At 47.8% G+C, this 27,415-nt stretch overlaps 1 protein-coding gene across 2 annotated transcripts in view; it reads right to left on the reverse strand.

The window, feature by feature from the left end:
• Window positions 1-27,415, reverse strand: part of LOC146182972 (dnaJ protein homolog 1-like) — a 147,404-nt gene that overhangs the window by 16,602 nt on the left and 103,387 nt on the right. Inside the window, exon 1 of one of the 2 annotated variants that reach the window (XM_084608997.1) lies at window positions 10,146-10,419. The exons of the other annotated variant lie outside the window; for it this stretch is intronic. The gene's annotated coding sequence lies outside the window, so the exon portion shown is untranslated. Of the gene's footprint in view, window positions 1-10,145; window positions 10,420-27,415 lie in introns of those variants that run through there. 2 annotated transcript variants of the gene reach the window in all.

The raw sequence follows: 27,415 nt of genomic DNA on the forward strand, positions 1-27,415 counted from the left end.
CTATCTCTAATTATCTCGCTGAATTCCTCTCGAAGGTAGCTGCTCGAGACCGAAAACGGTAAATCATGTGAGGAGCGCCTCTATGGAAGGCTCGTGCCCGGTCAAAATACTGTGAGAGTCGCGCGAGCGGCGCATTGTTCAGGGTGTACGTTTGACGTACGACATCCAGTTTGTTTCACAAGGAAAAGCTATGCTTTCTTTGGTGATATGGGAAACAGAGGAGCGCGAATGCAGGTGCTGAGAGCAATTGCCTCACCCCCAGACATTTCTTCGCACCATTGCACGCGAGTAGTTCTTGTGGCCCCGCAATTACCCCATCCCCCCAAACCTGTTCGGTTCCCCTATTCCTACACTCGCTAATGAGCTGTTTGCCTTGTGAATATACTCCAGACTTGTCCTATCACTCCAGTGATGTTTTTGAAAGCATCCTCCGAGTATCGTCTTCTCCAAACCATGCAACGAGAATTTTCCGTGGAAGACTCGTTCGGAGAACGGTGAATCGCGCCCTCGGCGCATTGTGACATTTTCAAGTCGCGCTCGCACAAGTTTGTTGCAGAAGGCCTAGTTCGGTGAAGCCCGAGGTAGGCAGCCGGCTTGGACCACGTGCTACCGTCCACGCTGTGCTGAAAGGCTGTTAATCAGCTGCTTGCTTTGCCAGCAGACTCCAGAGGCCTTACTTCTGCCATGGCTTCTGTATTTCGATCTGTAGCTTTTGGAAGTGATGGCTGTGTATGTTTTCTTGGCAAATATGAGCAAAAGAGGAAACAACGCAGCTCAACAAATCTCGCGAAGATAGGAAGAACCAGATGCGCGCGCCTGGGGGGGGGGGGGGGTCGTGTGCATCATGGAAGGCAGGACAGAGAAATAAAGAACGTTGAATGACAGGTAAAGATCACAAAGGCTAAAAACAGGGATAATTCAATAGAGCAGAAGCCGAACCTAGACATATGTAGAAAAAGGAATACTCGGATTAAGAAGGAAACCTTCTATGAAGACTCAAGAGGCAGGGGCCTTTTTCTATTGAAGCTAGATCAGGATGTATTAAAACGCTATTGGCTACAGAGGAAGTTTAATCAAGAAGATGGAACGTATGCCATGTGCAGTAGATACCCGGAAACAATTGAGCATCTTATACTGGTGTGTGACAGTATCCATTCAGATGTTGATGCGTACATAGTCACTCCTGCCGAGGCCCTGGGGTTTAGAGGTAAAAAAGGAAGCGTGAATGAATCGGCAGTGGAGGTTAGCAAGAGACGGTTTGAAGATTGGTGGATAAATAGCAGGAAGGAGACGCATGGAAGCTAAATCAAAATTAAACATGGGTTTTTAAAGATAACCCGGGACTAACAGGAAAGTCGTTAGAGTTGACAGATTCTTACAGGTTATCGAAGTTTTTTTAAAAAAAAAGAAAGTTTCAGCATGCTGATGACTATCACCGTTTTAAAGGGGATCCACTCATCCAACTTAGGAAGAACAGGTTTTCGCACAGCTGGGTGGCAAAAAAAAAAAAAGAAAATGGCGCTCGGCTGCTGACCATCCAGTGTGAAATCGGCGGCCATCCAGTGGAAATCGGTTACATGCGGGCAACGCTTTAAACCTCCATTGCGGTGTTTAGGTGGCAAGGAGCTTCGTTGCTGAATTTGAGAAAGGGGGGTTCAATCGCGGTGCTGAATGAAAGCAAAGCTCGTCACTACATCACACACACACACACACACACATTTATATATATATATATATATATATATATATATATATATATATATATATATATATATATATATATATATATATATATATATATATATATATATATATATATTTGATGTTGAAGGGTTCTGCGCATCCGTAACAGGGGTAGTGAACAAGCGAACAGATTTTGCTTTAGAAAAATGTTCGAAAGTTTGAGAAACATATCTTCCCAGCACCAAATTTTATATTAAATGTTACATATACCTCAGGAGTAGCACAATGTACGAGACTAAATGAATAAAACCTTTGATTGAAGGGAAGGCTCTCGGCCGCTGTTTATGTAATTAGGAAGTTAGGAGGGATGGGAGAGTAGCTTTTCGCGTCTTCACGGTTTTTCAACCTGTTTCTCGTTGCTTCACATGCTGCCGATCTGCGTGCTGTGCCACTCTCATTGCCGTATGTAGCAATGGAATGTTGTATTTCGGTGCTTGATAGAATCTGAGCTGCTAGGGTGGGCATGTCGTGTGGAATATGCGTAATTTTGTTTCTTCCTCGTTAAAACGGTGGACATTGCCATATAAGATGTTTTAGGTCTGCTGTACACTAATCTATTTTTGTCTAAGCGCAACTGCTGTATCCCGATCAAACTCTTTCTGACAAGATAAGTAAAATAGATTCATACGGGCTGAACTATCGGTGTTTAGTTTGGAATAAATACATGTTTATAGTCGCGTGATACGATGAACTCAATTTCTTTCGGGACAGTTTTATATCCAGCATCAGCTGCTTTGCAAGTAAGTAACCCTAATATTTTCCTTAGCATAACATTGAGTCACTGCTCAATAATTGCAGCGATAAAAAAAAATCTTCAGCCTCTCAAAATTCCTTGCCAGAACATAACAGTGCGCACGCGCAGTTTTACGATGTTTTCGCAGCGACTGATTCGTAGCGTACACTTTAAAGTTAAATCGCTCATAGTCCCATATTTTGTCAGTGTATAAAGTACTTCTTACGAAGTGAAATTTATTCGCTTTGTAAAAAATCATTTCACTGCTACTTTACGATTTATTACCATTACACACATCAGAAATCCTTTATAATTTTCTCGGTTTCAGGAACCCTTTAATAGTCATTGGCGCAGTGTCACACTATCTGATCCTCTGACAGTGGCCTCAAAAAGCATTCGCCTCGTTGTGAACTCGTGAAGCTCAATCCACTCAGCACCTACACGTGACCAGACAGCTTTCTGGTGCGGCAACATTTCCTTTACAGTGTCGGCGTAATCTCAATTTTGGGGATACTCGTGCATGGTTGTCTATCCAAAGTTGACGTGCACTAACTCAACGGCAAATTGGTTAGACAGTACGCTGTGAGTGCTACTTTTAACCAGCTTAATCATCGAGCCGAGTACGATAAAATGAGCCAGGTTGTGTCTCGATTCATTCTAAACTACTGCAGGTCAGAGCACGGACTTTGTATCTGCATGGGCTTGGCACTAATTTTCCAGTCTGACACTCGAATACGTCATGTACACACTGTTGAAAAGGCGATAAGAAAAATAAAGCTGTCATTAGGCAAGTGGTGCACACAAAAAAAGTATCAGATCCATCAGCACGGTAAACCGCATAAAGCGTACAAAGCGCATAAAACGACGCCAGTAAATCTAAAAGAGTGGCGGTTGCGTGTCTTGTTTTACTAAACTCCGTGCTTCCTTTTCGCAGCATGCACGGATTTTTTTGCAATATTTTTACACTCTAAACAGCAAATCGCTAAATAACTGCAGAAGGAATGTTTATTGGACTTTTTCCAAAAGTCCAATAAACATTCATTCTGCAGTTATTGGAAATGGACTTTTTGGAAATGGAAAGTTTACGAAGTTTAGGTGACTAGATTGCACGGCTGGGCAGAAATAATTATTTCCTGCACACTAACTGACAACAGAGTATTTTGTTTCTCTGCGCGAACATAAATCAGACTGAGAATGTCTGTCATGCTAGCAAAATTACCTAGTCAAACGCGGAGCTCGGGTTTACGCTGTTGTATTCGCTCACATCTGCCCGCGCTTTGTGTGTCACGTCAGTCGTTTTTGTGAAGGACATTTTGAAGAAAAATACCACATCTCGGTAATAAGCTTGCATTCACCTTTTTTCCGGCATGCTTAAGTCCGATGCGCTTAAAACGTTTGGTACGATTTCAGGTTATTCGCAATGGACCATGCTATTCTTAAAACAAAAATAAGTGGACTCGTGCTTAGACTGTGTGATCATTTTTCAAGGGAAGAATTGCTAATGTGTACATGTACTAAGGAGTTTCGCGTACTTGTGCCCGATCTGAATATGGATAACGCACAATTAACCTTTTCTTCATCTAGTGCTACTGCGCGTGCGCGACGCCTCCTCGGCCGCCATTTTTGCAGGGATGCGACGTGAAAATGGCGTAGTTCGTTGCACGTGCTTCCCCGTGAAACGAGAACCATGGCGTCATCGACGCGACGAACTATTGTCGACGTTTCCTCTGGCTCCTCTCAAGCGAGAAGACAGGGCCAGGTTTGTCAGCATCCTGTTTTCATAAGTTAATAGGGGTTGGGAGTTTGCAAGAAAGGGGAGGGGGGTGGGTATGTTGGGGCAACCAGCCATGCACTCGACTGCTTCTTGAAAAATAAACATTTCTAGGTAGCCCGTCTCGTCAATCCTACTTCTCCTTGCGGCCGCAAGAGGAGTGCACTGCTGGAAAAGGGTAGGGAGCCTCAATGCAAACGATCGAGGCTCCTTAGAAAAGGGTAAGAAAAACGTCCATATCCGGCAAGAACTTCACATCAACAGACAGCTTCCCGAATGCGCTTTTGCCCACCAAGTCTGTGCACCCCCCTTTCAACATTCTTCCCCGGCGTCTCATGCCATATACAAGGGGGGGGGGGGGGGGGGTATCGTGTTGAGTTGAGTTTACACCAACCCGACCTGATGAGCATAGAGATAGAAGGTTTTTTTTTATTGGTTCGAGTAGCGATTACGGCGGCGCCTGGCGTTCGAGACCAAGTAATTCCATGGCATCAGATTCCGGATTTTGTCAGTGCATCTCTCGCGTTTTTCCTACTGTTCTCCTCTCCCACCATTCCCCGACTCAACTCGGCTCCTCGACACCCCGATTCGATCGCGTTTCCGGTTTTCGACCCGATAACTCTACTCAACCCGCCCCTATCGCGTCCATGGACGTATTTTACGCGAAATCTATTACAACGGTGGGGTGGGCTTGCTTTGCTAGCAATAGCAGGGATGATGTAGTTTAATGTGTACATAGGCACCGGGGGGAACCGAACGAAGACCCAGATAAAGACTTCACTTGGGAAGAAATCATAGCAGCACTAGCAGATATGTGCCGAGGTACAGCCCCGAGACAAGACAAATTTACGTTCGGACTTCTAACCAACCTCGGCACGGAAGCACTACAGCAATTTACATATTACGTTAACTAACGTTAACTAATGTACACTTTATTCCCAAACCCGGCAAGAACATCAGTATTGAAAACCTACACCCCCATATCCCTCACTTCGTGCGCTGGCAAGCTCATGGAAAAGGCAGTCCACGCGCGTCTCTCCAACTATCTAGAGAACAACGAGCTACTGCCACACACGATGTTTGGATTTAGAGCACATCTGTCCATTCATGACTTGCTTCTGCAACTCAAACGCGAAGTCGTTGATCCAGCATGCAGAAACAGTGAGCGAGCACTTCTATCCCTCGACCTCAAAGGAGCGTTTCACAACGTCAAACACTCCACAATCATCCAGAAGCTCTAGAGCACGAACTGGCCAGCGAGTCTACTCATACATCTACGAGTTCGTTAAAGACAGAACCGTCAAGATCATCATCGGCACAAAACAAACAAAGCATGAAGATGGGCACGAGAGGCACTCCGCAAGGGGTATTATTATACCCACTTCTGTGCTTCACTCGATCGTGGCAAAAAAACGCTAGCGTGACCTTCTCTTATTGCTTGAGGTGAGTGGGGACATTGCAGACATTTGCGCCGGCCTGTACAACTTTCCATCAGGTGGGGAAGATGTCGAAATAAAAACGTTGGTAGAAACAACACCTCTATTGACTGCTACTCCCGCTCCCACCCTCGCGAGCACGAAATACTGAAAGCTAGCATCCAAGCACCCTACATAAAGCAGCCCATGATCCACTTAATGGAAAGGTGTATAATAGCATCCTTTATCACCGGGTGCGACCCCAAACCAGCGTGGTGACCTGTACCACGAGGGCTCCCTAACGATGACAAGATGCACTCCGCGGGATCGTGCATGCAGCGCCGCCTGTTTTCTGGAAGGTGCGTTTGGTTGTCACACCAGTCACACGTGCTTCGACCGCAGCTGTTGCGATATCACCGAGCTGCGCGCTCTGCACATAGCGTTGCAGAAAGCAGCAATGGATTTCGTGGTGAACTGGTAGAGGCATCATTTGACGATGTCTTTGAAATAACTAAATGAGGTCATGGAGACCAAGTAACTTGGTACGCGACCAATTAAGCCCCGGATTTTGGTTTTTGTCATGCTAAGTATAACGGTGACAACTTGCTCACTGCTTTTTTCCACTGAATACAACTTAAGTCTGCTTCTCATGCACACAATTACACTTACTCAAAAACATGGGTGTAAGCTACCTACTAAAGAAATGAAAAGACATGTTTTTCCGTCGTCTTCTGGGGGCAAGGCAGTGCAGCAGACGCTGGTGCTCATCAGGAAATGCTTTCAGAACTGAAAATAAGCCATACCTTTCACGTGTCAAATGCCCTATTTGCTTTTCAAGCAGTGGTTTGGAGCGCGCCTCATGAGGCACGCACCTGACGATCGACTTTACCATCTCTCCGGTAGACTTTCTGGGGTTCTTTAACGTGTTTGCGCTGCGTGAGGTTGATTATCGTGTCGTCACAGTAATTTTCAGATGCCGCAATTTAACATCAAGCTTTCGGTTTGCCTGGGAGTGAGGGTTGAATTGATGTTACTTTAAAAGGCTTTTAGTCATTTCTTACATCTTTTATGTTTTTAGTATGAACCTTATTTGCACATTTGTTTCTTTGTTGTCTTGTTTTCCACCTGCTGTAATATTCAATTATGCTACATGCCGTATATTCCGTTTCCCTGTGCCGAGCGGTAATTTCCACCCGTCCGCTTGGAAATGATGCGGGCTTTCGTAAAAAAAAAGAAAAAAGAAAGGCATTTAAACTTAGACTTAGCCGGATCACATGATGTGGAGGGCTTTTTCGCCGTACTTTTGCGCAATTTCTTTTCTACTGCCTGTAAATGTCCCAGGCACCCAGAGGACCCCGACCCCAAACTATAGTAACATCTGTTCTCAAAGGAGGAATCCAGTAAAAGGTGTAATTTCGTTCATGGTCAGTTTTGGAAAGATTCTACTGGAAAAATGTTCATTGTCCTTGGAATGTGATTTCAAGGCGTGTGCGAGATGCCTTGATCGGAGTGGTCGGCTTCGTACATTGGCGAAACCAAGAAATTATCCGAAGTAATGAAACTGCACAAAACGCACTGCAAGGCATGCGACCACAAGATTTACTTGGACGGGATCATTGTACTGGACGCCGAGCAGTGCCCACACAGGATGCTCTTACTTATGAATGTGTCCAACTCCCCTTATACATTTTCGGTTCCGCTGTCTATTGTAAGTGACCGGGCGGTTGACTGATCGAGAGCTTCAACAGGAAAGCTGCAGCTCACTTGCAGTCGGACCTGAGCCTGTATTCCGATTTTGTATCGTTATCGATGTGTGGCTCTGCATGGCGAGGCACACACCCAGCGACAGGCTCCCTCCCCCTTCAAAGGAGCGGCGAGTCACGTGGTTCGTCTCATGGCCACAGCTGGCGAGGGTCTGGAGCACGACGCAGGGGTATTGAATGTGTAATGTCACATGCATGAATGACGTCACAACACCCCCGGCGCTCCTCCAGCTGAAGGTCCAATTATCGTACCAGATGACCTTGGCGAAACGTGGCTGGAGGGGCTTTCCCCTCTAAGAGTAGCGGGTGATAACGGCGCTTCATTTCGGCCCATCTTTCTTATATCACGAAATCCCGCGGTGTTAGTAAGTGGACCAGAGATGCCGCAGAAACGCTCGATCACCAAGTTCCCTATAAAAACGGACGCGTTTTGAAAACTTCAGTGCCTCTTAAAAGTACACAACTAGCTTCGATATGCTATTTTCACACTAGACGCGAGAGACTGAATGTACTGTAATGGCAGATTTTACTGTTGGTGACACGAAGAGGAATGGTACCCTGACACAAAGCATACGCCGCCTTTGACGCTTTTCTGGCTTGCGCGCTCGACTGACAATCGGCAAACGGTCTGTGACGACGACTTGACGCGGAGATCACGCGAATATAGCTTTTCGATGGAGGCGAAAAGCAAGGAACCCGTGTGCTGTGCGATGTCAGTGCACGTTAAATAACCCCAGGTTTCGAAATTTCCGGAGCCCTCCACTACGGAGTCTCTCATAGCCCGAGTTGCTTTGGGACGTTAGACCCCACAAACCAACCCCAATATGATGAAAGGGGATAAAAGGAGATTTGCCAAATTCGTTAAAGTAGACAAGCGCTTTCCGTGGGCGCTGCAAACCCTCAAAATCGTTCTAAACATGACGCTTCATTCATAGCAGTGCAGCAAGCAACCATTTTGTATCTGGCTGTGATAAGTCAGGTTCACTTCTTTTGTTCAGCAAACGCTTTGACAGCAGGCCACCTTTCCCTTTACGATACAACGTTTGATGTGGTCACCACGGAGCTTGCGCCGTCCTAGCATTCAAGCTTGATGTAAACATTTCAGGACTATATATATGGCCGCTTACAAAAAAAGCGCACGTTTCTAATCTACATTCCGAAACAATATCGCCACAGCCATTCACGATAACGAGTAGAATTAACACGTCGACACAGGGCTCCTAATGGTCTCTACCCAAAGAGTGTATCATCAGGTGCCGGGCCGACAAAGGTTCAGCCCTTGGTGAGGGGGTGCGGGGATAAAATTTTTTTTTCTCCCAAAAGTACGTCGCTGATCTGGTGCATGTAACCATATTGCCGCGAACTATATTAATCCCTATTTTGTTGGTTTTAAACAGCGGCGAGCATGCGGCCTTATCACTTAGCGCATGGAACGATTTTACAGGGCGTTATCATTTTTATTTGTTGCGTAAGCTGCGCAGAGATGTATCGCGAAAGGCCCCAGGCACGCGAGTTTGTTTCTACAGTATTCTCGGTTGCGCTAGTCACAGTTTGCGTCTTATCTAAATGATTCAGTGACAACTTTAAATTGAGCCCTGACATGTGCACCGGGCATTCGTATAGTCCGACAACTGCCGAGCCCTAGTTGCTGCTATCGACGCCGCCGTCTTAGTTCTTTTGCGGGCGCAAGTCAGTCCAATAAAGACTTGATTCCAGTCCTATACTAGGTCGGTTTATTTGTCGTCTACGGCATTGTAGCCACCACGGGACAATACAGCATTGAAACCACGGCATGAAACAGACAGCATAGCGTCATTAGCATATGACCACATTATTCACCTAAATATAACTTAAAACAACAGGGAATTTGATTAATTCAATTCATTTTACATCCCATCTCACTTCGCTTTTCAGCAGCCGTACGCTCTGCTAGCCCGAGAAGAAAGTAGTTCGGGCAGATATGTTGATCTATACTGTAAGGAGCTGCTGTTTAATTTTTTTTTTTGCTCAACAATTCAAACTAAGGAGCATATCGAGAAGTAAAAGCAGCTTGCTGTAGTTCTTGTGGCCTTTCTGGTGATCAAGCACCGGTGATTCTGAGAGTTTTACGGCGCTATAGCGATCAAAGAATAACTTCCTTCTTGCCACGACCACTTCGGGAGAACAGTTTCCCATGCGTCTTTTAACTCGTACAGCCCGCAACTGCTGGGCGAAAGGGCTGTCCAACCAGTGGTCGTCGCATCACTCACGATATGATAGTCAACCGTGGTGGGGTAGCCGTTAAGGCCGGCTTGCGATAGAGATGAAGAGAGTGATGGAATATCTTTCCCAAAAAGAGGTCAGACGCAGTAATGCTTTTCTCATATTTCCGTTTTCCGTCGCACAGCGCTAATCATGTCGTGTTCACACATGTTCTTTTATTCTCCACTATACGGCAGGAACCATGTTTACAGGCAGCACAGCCATGCAGAGATTATCGCATCGACCACATTCTTCAACTTTCGCTCCCATGTGTCATGATATACCATCTTTACCAACTCAGTTTTTTTTCGACCGGCGACCACACCTCGGTCAAAACTGCCCATCAATATTTTTTGCTGTTCTAAGCGGTCGCATTTTCTAAATCCCATCATTTAACGTAATACTAGACTAACGAATTCTTTTTGTTTTTAGGAAAATGAAGTAATGAGACGTGAATAAGTCTTGCGATGCGTTCTTACCTGAACGACGTAGACAGACATCAACGACAGCCTCTCCTTGCGGGTTGGGAGACAAACGGCTTTGCTGCTGGAGTGGAAAAAGAGCAACAGCGAGAACGGAGTCGGTTCACAGCTTCCCTCCTGCCATGACACCCCTGCCCACTACGCAGGAGGCGATCAAAGAAACCTGCTAACTTGCCTTAGCTGAGGAGCTTTACTAAAGCTCTGCAACGCGCGGTGTGCTTATATAGCCCGGGTCAAGTGCAAATAGCGAAAAGAATCGCGTTATGGTTATCGCAGGCCCGGGAAGAATGCGCGTGACATATTTGCACGCGAAATCAGCGCTTATATTTGGCGACGCCCGGAATTCAGACTGAGCGTGCGCGAAAAACCTATCTAACTTTGGGCTTTGAAGGCGCACAGTTCCCAGCATTTTTTTGAAGACTGACAGTTACTTTTTTTTTAGTTCGAACGTATTTACAGAACACATAAAAATAAAGACGAGGGTTCCATAGTCAGAAGACTGTATACCGAGACCCTCGGTAGACAATTACAGCAACAGAAATAATAACAGCATAGTTAGCGAATTGTTGCACGATGCAAAATATGCCAAATAAGTATTTTTACACAAAAACAATATAACACAGGTATCAGACCTATAAAATGCGTAAAAATTTAAGTAATTCAACAAATACATCTTCAAGTATATTCTTAGATATGGGCAAGCAGATTGATGTTTTTAGTGTTAAATACGATTTGTTCCGAAATGAAATGACTGTAAAAGATTAAGTCATTTTTCGTAATTAGTACGATCGTTTGAGGAGAAAATTATTGTTGCGCAATTCCTGTAGGGTTATAGATCGAAAGCAGTATAAGATTAACAAACTGGAATTGCAGGGTGCCATTTAATAGATTAAAGAACATGACTCCAAGCTGATACTGATCTGGTGCGCTGATAAGATATGCGATGTTCATATAATAAGGAACGAGGCTTAGTAGAAAAACAGCTGCGGGGGATAACGCTAATGGCCTTATTTTGTAAATGCTGTGCAGACGATAAATGGCTGCGGTATTTCCCCGAGCAACAATCCCGTAAATGAGACGACTACGAGCGAAAGCATTATACGAAGATAAGGGAATATAAGAAGGAAAATATGGACGTGCTTTAATCGGAGCTCTGATGCCAAACATAGATACTTTTCTATATGCGCTCACAGATAGCCAATCGCGTGGTCTTACTTCCACTGCGCTTTCTTTAACTGGAGCTAAAATAACTGATAATTTGAGAAAAATGCTGGAAAAGCGAGAGGAGTTCTCAAGCGCTATTGTCCGATTACCACGAAACTATCACACTCAAAATGCCTGGGCTTTAAAAAAAAAAAACAAGCCCGTATCAGTTTGGTTTAGCAGCATAGCCGTTTTGAAGATACTGTCGCTCGTTTAGAGCTTCCGATGCCTCGGTTGGTTTCCACGATATATTACCGTTCAGAAACGAATGGTCTCCGCTTTGTGCTATCAAACGAATGCGTCAACAACATGGGGAACTGATTTTATATTTTCCCCACAGAAAGCTGTGTCCTCCTTTCTGTGTTCTAAAATCCGTCATTTGTCCATTCGGGTCAAGTGCGTATCGTCACATAGTGGTGACAATGCCGAAAGCCCGAAGTGAAGAGACTGGTGCAGCACTTAAATTAAATCTTTCTTAGGCTGACTTGCGTCCGCGAAATAGTTAAGCAACTCTGCGATGGCGATAAGAGCAAGTTCATCGAGCTATGAAATCCAGTTGCACTTGACAACGCTCAGTTTTAAGCCGGCCAAGGAACATCGAGACAAAGCCGCAGAAAGTGACAAAATAACGCGGAACATTGTGGAAACGAACGCCATTGGCTACAATCATTTGAGATATATCTCGGCGCATCTTGAGTGGCAAAGAAAACGATAAAGCCGCAGTGATGTTTAGCTGTCTTCGGCAGGTAAGAAGCATGATGATCTGATGATGGTCAGGAGGAGATATATATTTAAAGAAGCAAAAGAGTATACATAGGCAAAGTTACAGCAACAAGTCGCACAGACAACTGTAACTTAAAAGAAAATGAAGACTCTCACACAGAGAAGTCACTTTACAGGCCCTTACTTTCCTACCTAGCATTTCGGTTAAAGCCTAAGGGGTGTAAATACGTAAAAAAAAGCTTGGAGCCTCAATCTTGACTGTCTAATATGGTCCGAGGACCGCTTTTTGATACCAGACATCAACAAAGACCCGAGGGCGGTCACCTTAGGTGATACGCCCCGAAAATGAAGCAGCCAATCAAATTGTTTAAAAACATGCCACAACCCCCGTGGCTTGGGAATAATCTTGGACCCAGGTCCTTAATTGCGCCAAATAAAAATACCACATTTAAAACACACACTCTCTCCACTCGCTGGTCCCCAAACACTCTCGCACGGCGCCTGTCTTTGCCTCCCCTCCTCAGCGTGTTTGCGACGCGACCTTGCAGCTGGCGCCTTTGTGAAGAAACGCCGCGGGGGATCTGGAGACTAGGCCACCCAGCCGTCCCGTTCGAGGAAAAGGGGGGGGGGGGGCACTGTCCCAGAGCAGTGTACAGTCGCCGTTGCTCGGACCCAATGTCTCGCGACACAGCGGGAGGCCGCTGGGCTGATTGCCTACTTGGGAGGGCCAAGGGTCGCGCCTATTGTCGCCTTCTGCAGGACATTTAGTGAGCGCTTGTGGCAGTGCAAAAAGCTTCATTAACGGCGTCTCCCTGCACCCATGCTTGGCGCCACGGCGGGACCTCGCTGGACGAGCTGGCCGTAATGTGGTTCGCAGAAGCGTGCTGCTGTTGTTCCCGGCCGATAAGGATGCGTCTGCCGTTCGCTTCTTGGCGACGCCTCGGGGTGAAGGGGCGAAACAAACCAAGCTTCCCGCGAGCCCGCGCGCCCGCGCCCAAGAAAAGGGGAGAAAAAGAAAACAAAAACAGCGCTCGCTCCTTGGCCTCGGTGCGTGGGGGGTTCGACCGCCAGATCGACTCCACCTGCGGGTCGCTTTTCACTGCGGCCTTACACGTTCCTCCTAAGAGGGTAAATGAGCTTGGAATCCGGTCATTTCAGCCTAATACAACAAAGGCCGCAACAACCCGCGAAGAAAACAAAACATGTACGACACTTCGCACGTGAATGGAACACCATATGAATCTCGCGACACAAGATGGGTATAACAAAAAACAAATCACACATTCGCATCGGCGGATCGGACAGTGTTCGTGAAAGTCCCACGCCCAAGTAATTGGATGTCCTCACGCCAAGTTCACGCGCACTCCACCGTTCACATCACACATTGCGCCGGGTACGCGGGAACATTCACGCCTCGCCGAAAGGCCATGGCTCAAGCGTGTGCTTGCTCTACGCCCCAAGTCACATTGGGGACACGGGTTAACGCGTTGGCGTTACCATTGCTTGACTCTTTCCTGTGGGTCACCGTCACATTGTATCGCTGTAGGGCCAGCGCCCATCGCGCGAGTTTTGCCCCATGAGGCGTACTATTAGTGAGATAGGAGCGGGGGTTGTGGTCAGACATCACATTAATTTCTGCCCTGTACACCCAATGATCAAATTTCTTTAGTGCCCAGATAATGGCGAATGCTTCCCGCTCGATCGTAGACCAGCGGGTCTGCGTTGGCGTTAATCGGTGGCTGGCAAACGCTATCGGCCTTTCCCGTCCCTCGTCTGCCATCTGTGCCAAACAAGCCCCCGCTGCAACGTCGGACGCATCGGTGAACAGCCAATATGGCCTTTTAATGTCGGGGGTGTTCAGCGATTCAGCTTCGCACAGAGCTGACTTGAGCCTGTCGAGCGCATTTTGCGCTTCCTGGCTCCACGGAATCGTGTTAGGTACACCTCGCCTCGTCAAAGACGTGAGTGGTACGGCCACCTCGGCGTATCCTTCAACGTAATCGCGGTAGTAACCACATAAGCCTAGCAGACTCAGTAGCTGTCTCTTTGTTGCGGGGGGCACGAGCCCACGAATGGCCGATATCTTTTCTGGGTCGGGCCCATGGGTTCCGCCTCCCACTATGTGTCCTAGGTACTTAATGTGGGCCTGTGCGTCCTGACACTTTTGCCGGCTCACTTTATGCTTGGCGTCGCGCAACAAATCAAAAATTATTTCTAAGTGCTGCAAGTGTTCAGTCTACGAGGAAGAGAAAATGGCAGTGTCATCGAGGCATGCGGCCGCATAAGCCTGATGTTTCGAGAGGAGGGTGTTCATTATCCGCTGAAAGGTGGCCGCGGCGTTCTTTAGCCCGAACGGCATAACGCAGCAAGCATATTGTCCCTCGTGAGTTACGAAGGCGGTCAGACGTTAGCTCTCCGGAGGTACCGGCACCTGCCAGTATCCGCGTCGCAAGTCGATAAGAGTGATATACCTAGCGTGGCCCACCCTCATGATGAGCTCTTTAGGGACTGACATTAGAAAGGCATCCGTGCGCGTCGCTGCGTTTAAAGCGCGATAGTCAACACACATGCGCACCGATCCATCCTTCTTACCCACGCATACAACGGGATGGGCGCACTCGCTTTCCACCGGATACACCAGCCCGAGGTCTAGCAACTCGTTTACCTGGCGGCTCACCTCACTCCTTAATAACTCCGGCACGCGATATGGGAAAGTGCGTTTGAGCTGGTGGCCTTCGTGCAGCTCTATCTTATGTGCCCCAACTCGTGCGACTCCCGGCGTTTCGCAGAACAAATCAGCGTAAGCGGCAAACACCTCCGAGATCTCGAGGCGGTCCTGAGTAGGTAGGTGTGCGAGTTTCTCCGCATCTATCAGACAACCACCACATCTCTCAGGCACAGACCGAGGGGTGTACTCGATTTCACCAAACTCCTCGTCTTCCTCGAAAACTACTCCGACATGGCTGACACGTGCGTAGTAGTGTCGCAGCCTGTTCGCATGCACTATCGCTGTAGCCTTTTTTCCCTTGTCGATTCTGTACGAGTTCTGCCTCTCTTGCGCGGTTACGACGAATGGACTGAGCCATTTGGGGGCCATTTTACTGCCAGGGTCTGTGTCAAAGAGCAATACCTGGTCTCCGACGACAAACGTGTTGCTTCGTGCGCGCCTGTTATACGCCTGCGCGTAACTTCCCTGACGTGCGCTCGACGTCAAACCCGCTACTTCTGCTGTTACTTCTAGCTGCTCGCGTAGCTGTCGCAAATACTTCGCGGGTTCTTCCCTGAGTGTGTTCGGGAGGGGTTGCTGGCCTGTCCATGTTCGCTGCAGAATTGCCAGCGGTCCGATAGGGTTTCTACCGAATAAGAGCCGGAACGGCGCCACGCCTGTAGTGTCATGGGGGACTTCCCTGTACGCCCAGAGAACGAACGGGACCAGTCTATCCCAGTTCTTGGGATCTTTCTCAATAACATGGAACAACATGTTCTTCAAAACGCGGTTCCACCTTTCCACTGTCCAGTTGCTCTCCGAATGCTCAGGAGTCGAAAAACGCGGTTCGCATCCCAGTCTTGCTAACATCTCACACGTCAGCTGCGCCATGAAGTTCGTTCCCTGATCTGAAAAGACTACCTCAGGTATGCCTGTGCGGCTGAAAATCGTAAGCAAGGCGTCGCATGTTGCCCTAGCGGTTAGGGATCGCAAACAGACTACCTCCGGCTACCGCGTGCACAAGTCAACGAGGCAGAGAGCGTACATATGACCCCTGCTCGACGGAACATCGAGCGGCCCGATTATATCGACATTTACTACCTGAAACGGATGGTCGGGTCTGGTGAGAGGTGTGATGGGAACCCTATCTTTAATTCGCCTATCTGAGCGGACTTGACAGCCGTGACATGTCCTGCAGTGTCGCGTTACGTCCCCTTCTAAGCCTGGCCAGAAAAAGCTGTACTTAATTCTGGTCTTTGTCTTCCGTGGCCCCAAATGGCCTCCCCAAAGGGACTCATGCGCAAGGCAGAGTACCTCTTCACGCCTGCCAAGGGGGAGCACAAGCTGCTTCACTTTGCTACCGGAGATCGAGTCCCAGTGATACAACAAGCCGTCTGAAACAAACATGCCTGCCTTCCCTGCCTTTGCGTCAGCCCACGCTTTCTTTAAGGTTTCCTCTGATACATGGTCGGATCTGAATACCTGGCGCTGTTTTAGGGCTGCGTCCGCGTCATCCTGGATCGAGATTACATCTTCCTTCTCGCTTTCTTCCAGATCTACTTCACAGGGCTGTTCCGTCGCCACACCCTGCTCATCAATCATTAGTTTGTCTGCCTCAGGCCCCGCCGCTTGCTCCTCGTGTGATGTAGAGCTCAGCTTTGCGCTCTGCTCCGCTATGGTGACAGACGCGTTAACTGCTTCAGACAGAGGGCAGGCCTTATTCATAACAAGTGCCTCGTAACGACTGTCTATCTCCGAAAGCAGTTCCCAATCCTCCCTGGAGAGCAAACAATCCACTCCCTCCGCCAGCTTATCAGAAACCGCGCATACAATGTCTACTGCCTCGGGCCCTGCTATGTGTGCGGTGGGCCGCCTGATGCTTACCGCAAGAGTGACCAGTTTTGCGTTAACCGTCTCCCCAAAAGCCGAAACTAGCTTTATCGAGCCGGATGGCTCCCGACATATACTTGGCACGAGGCCTTCCTTAACCACGGTTATCTCGCTACCGGTATCAATTATAGCTGTCGCTGGTATCCCTGCGCACTCAATCTCCACCTGCTGTAGCTTCGATTTGCGTACCTCGTCGAATGACGAGGTACGCAAATTCGCGTCGTTTTCATCTCTGCTACTAGGGTTGTCTGGGAGGTTACTGACGCCGGTGTTTCGCATGCCTCTACGTTGCCTACAGCTACTTTTTGAGCTCGAGCGCGTTTCTCCTTCTTCTGCACGTTTTCTGAAGCGCGAGGGCATTCCTTGGCTCGGTGGCCAGATGCGCGGCACTCATAACACTGAATTGGCCGTTTGCTATCATTGTTCGCCGCTTGCGGGAGTCCCTTCGGTTTTTCCGCATACACAACAATTTGTTTCGCTGCGCGCCCATTGCCCTTAGCCTCTTCGAACGTTTGGAGAACGTCGGATATTTCATCCGGTTTTAGCCACCTCTCCTCCTCACGAAGACGCACATACTCTAAGCCCTCAGGGCTCAAGCTACCCTTTATGCGATCTGCAAAGATCAATGATACATGATCGTCTTTGGTTTCTACGTCCCGTGACCGAAGGTAGTACTGAAAGTACGTCTTAGAGCGCGAGCTGAACTGCGCCCAAGTTTCATCGCGGCGTTTCGTCGCGCGCTCAAACAGTTCGAGGTATTCTGAGGGGTTAAGCTTCAGCTCCTTTAAACCGGCTGTTTTTACCGACTCGTAGCTGCCACACTCATCGTCCCCGAGGTTACGGAGAAGGTACCTGACACGCTCAGCTAGTGCTGGCATGATTAAGTGAACGCGACTCTCGTTTGGCACCTTGTACGTGGTGAAAATTCTCTCGACTTCCTCGAACCATAACGGCACGTCCGCGTCACACGGCAGCTTCAGTCCCTTAAGGACTTTAGCGCATTGGGAGACTGGATCGGGCCCCATTCGACGCTGATCGTCAATGTCTGACCTTACAGACATCTGCCCGCTTCCCGCTATCGCCATTGCAACCGCTGGATCTAGCCCAAGTTTCTGTAACTGTAGGCGCTCCTGTGAAAGAATTTTCAATTTTTCCAGCTCAAAATCTAGTTCCATGCGGCGAATTGCAACCGCATCGGATACCGACATCTCCGCTACTTCACGTAGCGCTCCTGCTAAAGGCTGAGTTGTCGCTTGCTGCGACTGCTCGCTGTCATCTGTTATATCTCCCCCTGTCTCTCCCTCGCCTACGCTCGCCATCATGCTCCGTGTTAAAACCATACGCCACTTTACACTTGAGCCATAGCTACTTCAACAAAGCGCAAGAAATCCCGCTTACCCGTGCTGGTGTCGCCAGTTGGGGCCTCCGTCCCTCGGTGCCGCAGCCTCGTCGGAGTCCTTCCCCAGAACGCTGCCTCTGGTTCGGGGCCTGGATCACCTCACTGCTTCTGGCTGGACGTGCGGACGCTTGTTGCCTAGTGGATTCCCAGGGCCTGGGTGCTCTGCGTGATGCTCGTGGTCGCTGGTTGCCAAACCCTGTTGTGCTGCGCCAGTGATGTTTTGCTGTCTTTGACAGGTAGAGGAGAACTCGACAGGTTGCGCAAGTTGAGAAAGTAGGAGCCGATGATCTTATGATGGTCAGTGGAGATATATATTTACAGAATCAAAGTAGTATACATAGGCAAAGTTACAGCAACAAGTCACACAGACAACTGTAACTTAAAAGAAATTGAAGACTCTCACACAGAGAAGTCACTTTACAGGTCCTTACTTTCCTACCGAGCATTTCGGTTAAAGCCAAGGGGGTGTAAATACGTGCTAAGCTTGGAGCCTCAATCTTGACTGTCGAACATGGTCCGTGGACCGCTTTTTGATACCAGACATCAAAAAAGACCCAAGGGCGGTCACCTTAGGTGATCCGCCCCGAAAATGAAGCAGCCAATCAAATTACTTAAAAACCTGCCACAACCCCCGTGGGTTGGGAATAGTCTTGGACCCAGGTCCTTAATTACGCCAAATAAAAATACAACATTCAAAACACACACTCTCTCCACTCGCTGGTACCCAAACCCTCTCACACGGCGCCGGTCTTTGAATCCCCTCCTCAGCGTGTTTGCGACGCGACCTTGCAGCTGGCGCCTATGTGCAAGAAACGCCGCGGGGGATCTGGAGACTAGGCCACCCAGCCATCCCGTTCGAGGAAAAGGGGGGGGGGGGGGGCACTGTCCCAGAGCAGTGTACAGTCGCCGTTGCTCGGACCCAATGTCTCGCGACACAGCGGGAGGCCGCTGGGCTGATTGCCTACTTGGGAGGGCCAAGGGTCGCGCCTATTGTCGCCTTCTGCAGGACATTTAGTGAGCGCTTGTGGCAATGCACAAAGCTTCATTAACGGCGTCTGCCTGCACCCATGCTTGGCTCCACGGCGGGACATCGCTGGACGAGCTGGCCGTAAAGTGGTTCGCAGAAGCGTGCGGCTGTTGTTCCTGGCCGATAAGGATGCGTCTGCCGTTCGCTTCTTGGCGACGCCTCGGGGCGAAGGGGCGAAACAAACCAAGCCTTCCACGCGCCCGCGCGCCCGCGCCCAAGAAAAGGGGAGATGAAAAAAAAAAGAGCGCTTGCTCCTTGGCCTCGGCGCTAGGGGGGTTCGACCGCCAGCTCGACTCCACGTGCGAGTTGCTTTTCACTGCGGCCTTACAGCCTCAGCGAAGCTAAGTGTAAACAAACAAAGAACTCAATATCTTTCATTGCGGTACAAGCAAAGGGATAAGGCCGCATGCCTGCGGCTGCCAGCTGCAACAAATAAAAATAACTAGGCTTCGCGGCAATATATTCGCGTCTATGTAAGAAGGTCGTTTGGGGAACCTCCGGGTATCGTCGAAAAACCGAAGGAACGAAATTGAACAAAAGAGGGAGATTTGATGGCTGCATTGGTTTGGACGTTTCATGGTGTTTGCCTTACACCGTCCAACGACGCTCTGGCAACGACGCTTTGCCTCGGTTGTGTTTGCGGGCTCTTCTGTGATTACCGAGTGTAGCTGTTAGCCACAATCAGAGGATGATGATGATTACATCAGACAAAATGGCACATACCCACGGCGGGGGATTGGCCAGGGTGCATTGTAGATTGTAAATATTTATGTTCAAGGACTGGACCATCAGTGGGCGCAACTCGTACATCGCTCCTGATATCCCTTTCTTTCACATCGTGAGGGGCGCGCGGTCATAGGACGCTGCAGCGAATGCTTCGAAATATGTATAGTTTTCATTTCAAAGCGAAGGCTCTGGAGCCTACAAAAATGGGCGAAGTCTAATTCTGAGCTTTATAATAAGGGGGGCTGGGAGATATGGAGATATGACGGGAGCGGTCTTTTTTTTTTCAGCGACTTACTTCAGACACTGCCGATAAACAAGCTGTGGCACTTCGATGTTCGCAAGTAAAGAAGCGTATACCTTGGATGTATTTACAGACAGTGTATTCGCACGTTTTCCGTTATCAACAGACATAAAATGCTAATTTAGATACATGGTATTCAATAACCAATTTGAAGGTGCCCTGGTAGTCCTCGAATTACATCAATGTTATTCGGTGCTTTCAATAATTTCCGCTGTTCCGCCCAAAGCTATCAAATGTACTTTTAGAAAGCACGTTATGCTTCAAAGGATATATAATAAAAAGTTGGAATTCATTATCAGCTAAACGGGGTGATTCACAAATCAGTTCATCAAACCATTTGATATGTGGTCATTGTCAGCGCATTTAACAATTCCAGTACCGGGTCCACCAATTGTAAGAGATACCAGAGCAACGGATTATTACGGATTAATTAATTTTGTAGCCCGACGCAGTAGCTCAGTGGTTAGAGCCCTAGGCTGCTGATTCGGGAGACCTATATTCGATCCTAGCCGCGGCAGTCGCTTTTCGAAAGAGAGGAGAGGCGCTCGTGTACTGTTCAACGTCAGTGCACGTTTAGAGAACCCCAGGGGGTCGATGTTTTTGGAGCCCTCCACTACGGCTTCCTTCATAGCCTTGGTAACTGTACGACGTTGAGCCCTATACTCCAAAATTGCCATTTTTACGTTATCGGCGTATACGTCCTCCACGGCCAGCGCAAAACCTGCGACGTCGATCATGCGCCGTGACGCCTGTGTACAAGCTGAACTTGACGTACCCTAACTTCCTCTATCTGGAGGACAGAAAACTGGGCGAGTTGATTGTTCATGTCGCTCGCGCTGTAGAAGTACGCGTTAAGTTCTTACCTTCCCTCATTCCTGTACTTACAGTGTCTCCGAGGAGGCAAAGTGGAGGTACCCACGCAGACACATGGCAAGATAGCTGTACCGCAGACCGACATTGTTACACCTACCACCGTGCAGCGCATCCCTGATCAGGACCTGCCTCATTCCAAGGATCCCACGACTAGGGGCGATCTCCTCCTCAGCTTCGACATCGAGTGTCCACGCCACACAATGGAAGGCGAACTTCGGATACTATGGGACGCGCTGAGTCCCTTCACATGCCCCGGAAGAACACCTCTTCTGTTATGAGTCTCTTCACATCCGTCGTTAGAGCGATAAAGGTGAGCATTGTGACTTGTATCCGTGTGAAAACGATCCAAGAATTCTGTTCTGTGGATGAATGTGACCCCAGTGTTCAGCTTGATCTTTGCCATTTGATGCTGGTGCTTATTACGAATGTGTGTTCAATATGCTTTCAGGACTTCGCTACGCTCTTCCTAGAAGCGTTCCTTTGTGATTATTAGCATCCGCTATTTAATGGTGTGTCGTACGGTTTCACCTAGCTCGTAATATATCGCGTGCTTAATAAGGCGAAAGCTGTTCTTTAGCTCATGGGTGGCGTCGGTGAAAGTGCCCGCAGCGTCCGCACAAACTATCAATCATCATAAATTAATATTGATGTAGGTATGGTGACAAAAAATGACACTTATAAGCTAATGACAACTACTGATAATTGTGATGATAGTTAAAAGCTGAAAATAAGAGATGGTTACGATGAAAGAAACTGCTCGTTACAGACAGCATATGGTGATGCCTTATGTTAGTGATAGTAGTATTGAATAGTTCGTAAATGTGACAGTGTTGGCTATTGACAGTGCTGATGATAGTGGCGGCGACGATGATTGTGCTATTTTGTGATAGTGGCGATGATAAGGTGGTTAATGATAGTGGGTTGTAGTGGTAGTTAGTTATAGGGATGACAGTACCGGTGAGGATGGCGATGCAGATAGCGATGATGATGATAATGGTGGCGATGATGTAGATACTGATAGTGATGATGACGATACAGTGTTAGCGATGAAAGTATCGACGACGATGAAAATGTAGTAAGTGATAACGACGATAGTGGCGATTACGCTGTAGTTACTGATAGGGATGATGACGATGTTGTTAGTGATGATGACGATACTGGCGATCACGATGTATTTAGCGATAGTATCAATGACGATGATGATGCATTTAGTGATGGTGATGACAGTGGTGATGCATCGTTGGCTGATGATACAGTTATAGTGATGATGATTATTATTATGGTATTTGGTATAGTGATGATGATAGTGATGATTTAACCTCATGGGTTTTGGAGGAAAGAGAAAGGCTTTCGCATTTCCGCATTTAAGCAGAATTGGGCGCAATCCTGTATTTTTAAAAATAAATCGATTATTTCCTCTCCAGACTCAAAAACTACTCTCGACTTCTTCCACCAATCCTTAAGTCGTATCTTACTTATTTCCACTTTTTCATAATCGAGCATTCCATGAATGTACCGAAACCCCAGTCCTCCTCGAATCCCTACGTCGGCGTTTTGCACTGGTAGTTAAAGTGCCTTACATAATATAATAATAAGTTCAATCATTTGCGTGTTTGGCATGCAGCAGCAGCAAATCTCATTTGTGCTGTCAAACTTTTGCCGGCAGCACATTGCCGTCAAGCACTAGGCCCTAGCCTCGAAAATTAAACCACTAGTTTTCTAATTGTCAAAAAATATTTTCCTTCTTTAACCTTAGCTGCCCTATATTGGTCCATCGTCGGCTTGTCCCCCATTTCATTTTATTTTTTTTGTCAATGGATATTTTCGGAGGAGCGTACTTTTTGTTTCGTAGTGGTTTTTCTTTCTTCCCTAAGACATATTTATATGTTTGCAATCCATCTAGTTCTTCTCCATGCCGCATCAATACTGCACCGACATAAACAACTGAATATCTACCGCCCAGCGCTTCTCATTCATTTGCCTCAACCGTTCTTTATACTGCGCCTTACTTTTCACCCCCCGCGCTTCTAAAGTCGACTATCCCGTATCACCATGGCCTGTCTCATTAATAGCCGCTCCATGTGCCTCTAAATCAAGTCTACCGAGTGTCATCTGCCTTATTTCAAGCTCCGAAGCGGTTGCAGATACCAAGCACAGCACATCGTTAGCAAACGTCAAGCCTCGAATAACTTCATATTTCTCATATCCGCAGAGCCCACGATTTTTCATGACAGATGAGTTTCTTCTTGCTTTCTCTACAACTTTCCCTCAGTGAATTTGCAGCCAAAGACCACTATTCAACAAGGACAGCGCCAACCACGTCTCGTGGCACGTTCTCTCAAATGGCCTTTAGCCGATGACGCCAAAGGGCACAGTGCATCATGAAGGTGTAGGAGATTGTGTACTGTCGGTTACAAAGTAGTACGCAATTGGATATCGAAAACAAAAAGAAATGACGGATACTTTAGCGTGGTTAGGTAAATTTCGAATGAGGTGCTGGCACTTCGGTTTTTACTTTGATTTCGATTCTGAATGGCACATAATCGCAAGCATACAGTCTTAGCCAATAGTGCTGTGTGAAAAGCCGCTTCATAAAGGCGTGCGAAGAGCTGTGGTCTATGAATATGTCTGACTCGGGATCGAAGGGTCCCAGTGGGTTCAATTTCTCATTCAAAAGTACTGCCCAATATATTCAAGAAGGGGGTCGTAAATTGTCCGCTTCTTCCAAACTATTCAGATAAACAAACATCGGGAAAATCGGTGAATGTGTGCTTTAGTGCTACACAGTCATAAAGGAACACAAAAATTGTAAGTACAAAAATTCGCACTCAACACTAGCGACAAGATATTACAAGATGTAGACGAGCTGGGAGCCCTTGGAATATGAATACATAAATAATCGATTGATTATTCAACCAAACAACATAAATTATGATAATAATATTTTGTTTGCAAGAAAGAAAAGGCACAGTATCTGGCACAATTTCTCCCACGGACACCTGAGGCACGTCGTATTGGGGGAGATGAAGGTGGAAGTTAGTGAGTACTTTTTGTTTATCCCATAGGACAAAAGGACAGTAGGGGAAGGAGGGCGGATATACGCAGGATAGGCCTCCGCGACCCTCTGAGCCGATCTGGTCCTGATCGTATCAGTTTCTGGGCTGCGCAAGGCAGCCTCCCAATGCTCCTTTGAAATTAACATTAAATGATTTCGGATTTTGGGCAGTGCGCAGAACACGTGGGCGAAGGGCCGACTCCATTGCCTGCGGCCAGACAGTGAAACCTCAGGCGCAGGCGTGAGCCACCTTGTTACCATCTAGGCCTGCACGTGCGGAGGCCCAGAAAAGGGTTAAAGGGTGGTTTAGGAGGAAAAATAGGGCTGGACGGGATATCCGAATAATAAATAATAATAATTGGTTCACAGGAAGGGAAAGGCGCAGAATCTGTCACACTTGTGTCTGTGGACAACTGAACCGCGCCGTAAGGAAATGGAGGAAGGTGGGAGTTGAAGTGGAAAGAGAGAAAGAGGAGCCGTAGTTGAGGTCCACGAAGTAGTTTCGACCACCTGGGGATCTTTAACTGGCGCTGACATCGAACAGCACACGGAGGCCTCTTCGTTTCACCTCCATCGAAACGCAGCCGCCGAGGTCGCGTTCGAGCCCGGGTATTCCGGACAGTAGTCGGGCGTCTTACCACTGCATCACCCCGGCGGGGCTCGGGATATCCGACCGGCGCCGAAATTGTGGATTGGAGTACCCGGGTTCGAACCCGACTGCGGCGGCTACGTTTCGATGGATACGAAATAAAGAGGCGTCCGTGTGCTGTGCGATGTCAGCGTTGTTGTTGTTTTGGCTGTAGGAAGAAGGAAAAGAAAATGCGCGGGCCTGCTACTGGCTCTGTAGCTGAGCTACCTCCGCTGCCTCGTGCAGACAGAAGAGAAAATAGAAAAGAAAGAAAAGGAAAAGGGAGAGAAAGGCGCGCGCCGCAACAACAGCCGTCTTCCACCACCGAAACGGTGGCGGGTGCAATGACAGCCTACAACAGATAAAACTTCTGTGGCAGGCTAGCCCCTGCCGCAAGCGGCGGTGACCTACCTGTCCCAGCCCCATCAGGGGAGTACGCCTCCCAAGCTGTCAGCGCACGTTAAAAATCCCCAGGTGGTCAAACTTACTCCGTAGCCCTCCATTACGGCTCCTCTTTCTGGAGTGGAGGGCTATGGGGTATATTCGACCACCTGGAGAGCTTTGACGCGCCCTGACATCGCACAGCACACGGACGCCTCCGTTACGTCTCCATCGGAACGCAGCCGCCGGCCGTCGAGTTCGAACCCGCGGGTACTCAACGAGATAGGAGGTGGGTGTCAATTACAAAAGTTGGCGCAGCTGTGGCCTTTGTATACCTTGCTGCGCCCATTAGTCACTCAAGTTCATACTCTGTATATTGCGCGAAAAGCCATTGTGGTGGATATTCGCCAATGTTTTCCGACGTGTCCAGGTGTTGATGCCTCAAGACCTGGACAGTTACAAGAGGTTGAACAGCCAGGAACGAAAACCAGCCTCTATGGCTTGTATATACAGACATATGCTAAGAGCAGCAACCCGCGCAACCTGGAGCGGCTCGTGAAAGATTATATGGAACCCACGACCTGCACTAGCCTATCGACAATCTCATCTTATGCCAAACTGCAAGCCTAGGGAAAACTGTCAAAGCAAATCTCTAATACTGCAAAAAGCAGCTGCTAGTTAACTATCGTTCTGGAGTGCATATATCTCTCGCACTGGTTTGCACCCTAACCACAGCGACGGAGTGCTTATAGAACCCCTCAAGGTATATATACTTGCCGCTTTATGAAAATCCTCGTCCTCACCTTATAATGCAGCTAGCGCTGCTCTTCAAAGAAAGCGTTGAGTCGGCATAGCTCCGACCCGCGCCGTTAGACACCATGCGTGCGCTGCACTTAGCAGACGAACGCCACGCTAATTTACCCTCGCAGCGCATTCGAATTGCCGCTTGGAAGTTTCAAGTATGAGAGACTTTGTTTTAATAAAGATATTACTACTACTCGGCCAGCCGTTACCGCTCTCAACAGCAGCAAGAAATTACGTCGTAAATGAACGCATTTCGTATGGGCAACTGCAAGAACCGAGATCGAGAGGCGGGTCCAAAGACGTCGTTTGTTTACTCAAAGAGCAGATAATGGTCAGTGGCCGCAGCGTTGCAATGAAATAGGAGCTGGAATTTGGAAGTCTTATTGTCACCACACTAGAGAAATATATTATATATATATATATATATAGATTTTTTTTTTCTTTTTTTAATGACAAAGCATTACTTCGCTATGTTCACAGATATCCGTCCGCAGCTTTTCGATGGAGCCGAAAAGCAAGGCGCCCGTGTGCTGTGCGATATCAGTGCACGTTAAAGAACCCCAGGTGGTCGAAATTACTCCACAAAACTATTCACTGGAGGCATCTCTCATAGCCTGTCACCTTGGAACGTTAAACCCCACAAATCAAAGCAAACCTTCAAAGCAGCGCTATACCTGAAGCGAATGTGCCCCCCCCCTCCCCCCATCCTCACCCCGCATTATTTAAGTGACGTTTATTTGCGGCGCATTTTGCGTGATTAAAGTAATACTTATTAAAGGGTTTTAGAAAGTGGGAACCCGATCGTTTAGGGTTAAGTGGGAATAGTGAGACGCCAGTGCGCATGCGCCGAATGCTGCGCTGAAAGGACGATCGTTGAGGCTTTCCTTCTGGCCGTTGCTTTTCCCCTAACCAGTAAGGTCCCCTTATTCTGAATTAATTTCGGTATTATCAAATACCATCAGAAGGTAATGAAATTACAGTAATTTCATTACAGTAATTATAACACTACCATGTCTGCGTGAGAGAAGAATGTGTGTCTACAGTCTACGCCACAGTTTGAGTGCTCGCTACCAAAAGAGGTGGGGTTTTAAAACCCTGCCTTTTTTTTCGTTTCATTCGCGGTGTTCTTCTCCTTGTCATGCTTGATTTTGGTAATAATTATTAGGGCAATCCCGAATTGGTGGGGCTCTATACACCAAGCCAATACCCCCCCCCCCCCTCCCCGCCCCCCTTATTATAAAGCTTCGAATTAGACACCGCCCATTTTTGTCTGCTCCAGAGCCTTGAGCTTTGGAATGAAAACTATACATATTTCGCAGTATTCGCTGCAGCGTCCTATGACCGCGCGCCCCTCACGATGTGAAATAAAGGAATAACAGGAGCGATGTACGAGCTGCGCCCAACGGATGGTCCAGTCCTTGAACATAAATATTTACAGACTACAATGCACCTTGGCGAATCCCCTGCCGTGGGTATGTGCCATTTTGTCTGAGGTCATCATCATCCTCTGATTGTGGCTAACAGCTACACTTGTTAATCACAGAAGACCC

This window comes from Amblyomma maculatum, chromosome 7 (assembly GCF_055883805.1).
Source record: "Amblyomma maculatum isolate TAMU_Amacu chromosome 7, ASM5588380v1, whole genome shotgun sequence".
Taxonomy (NCBI): Eukaryota; Metazoa; Arthropoda; class Arachnida; order Ixodida; family Ixodidae; genus Amblyomma; species Amblyomma maculatum.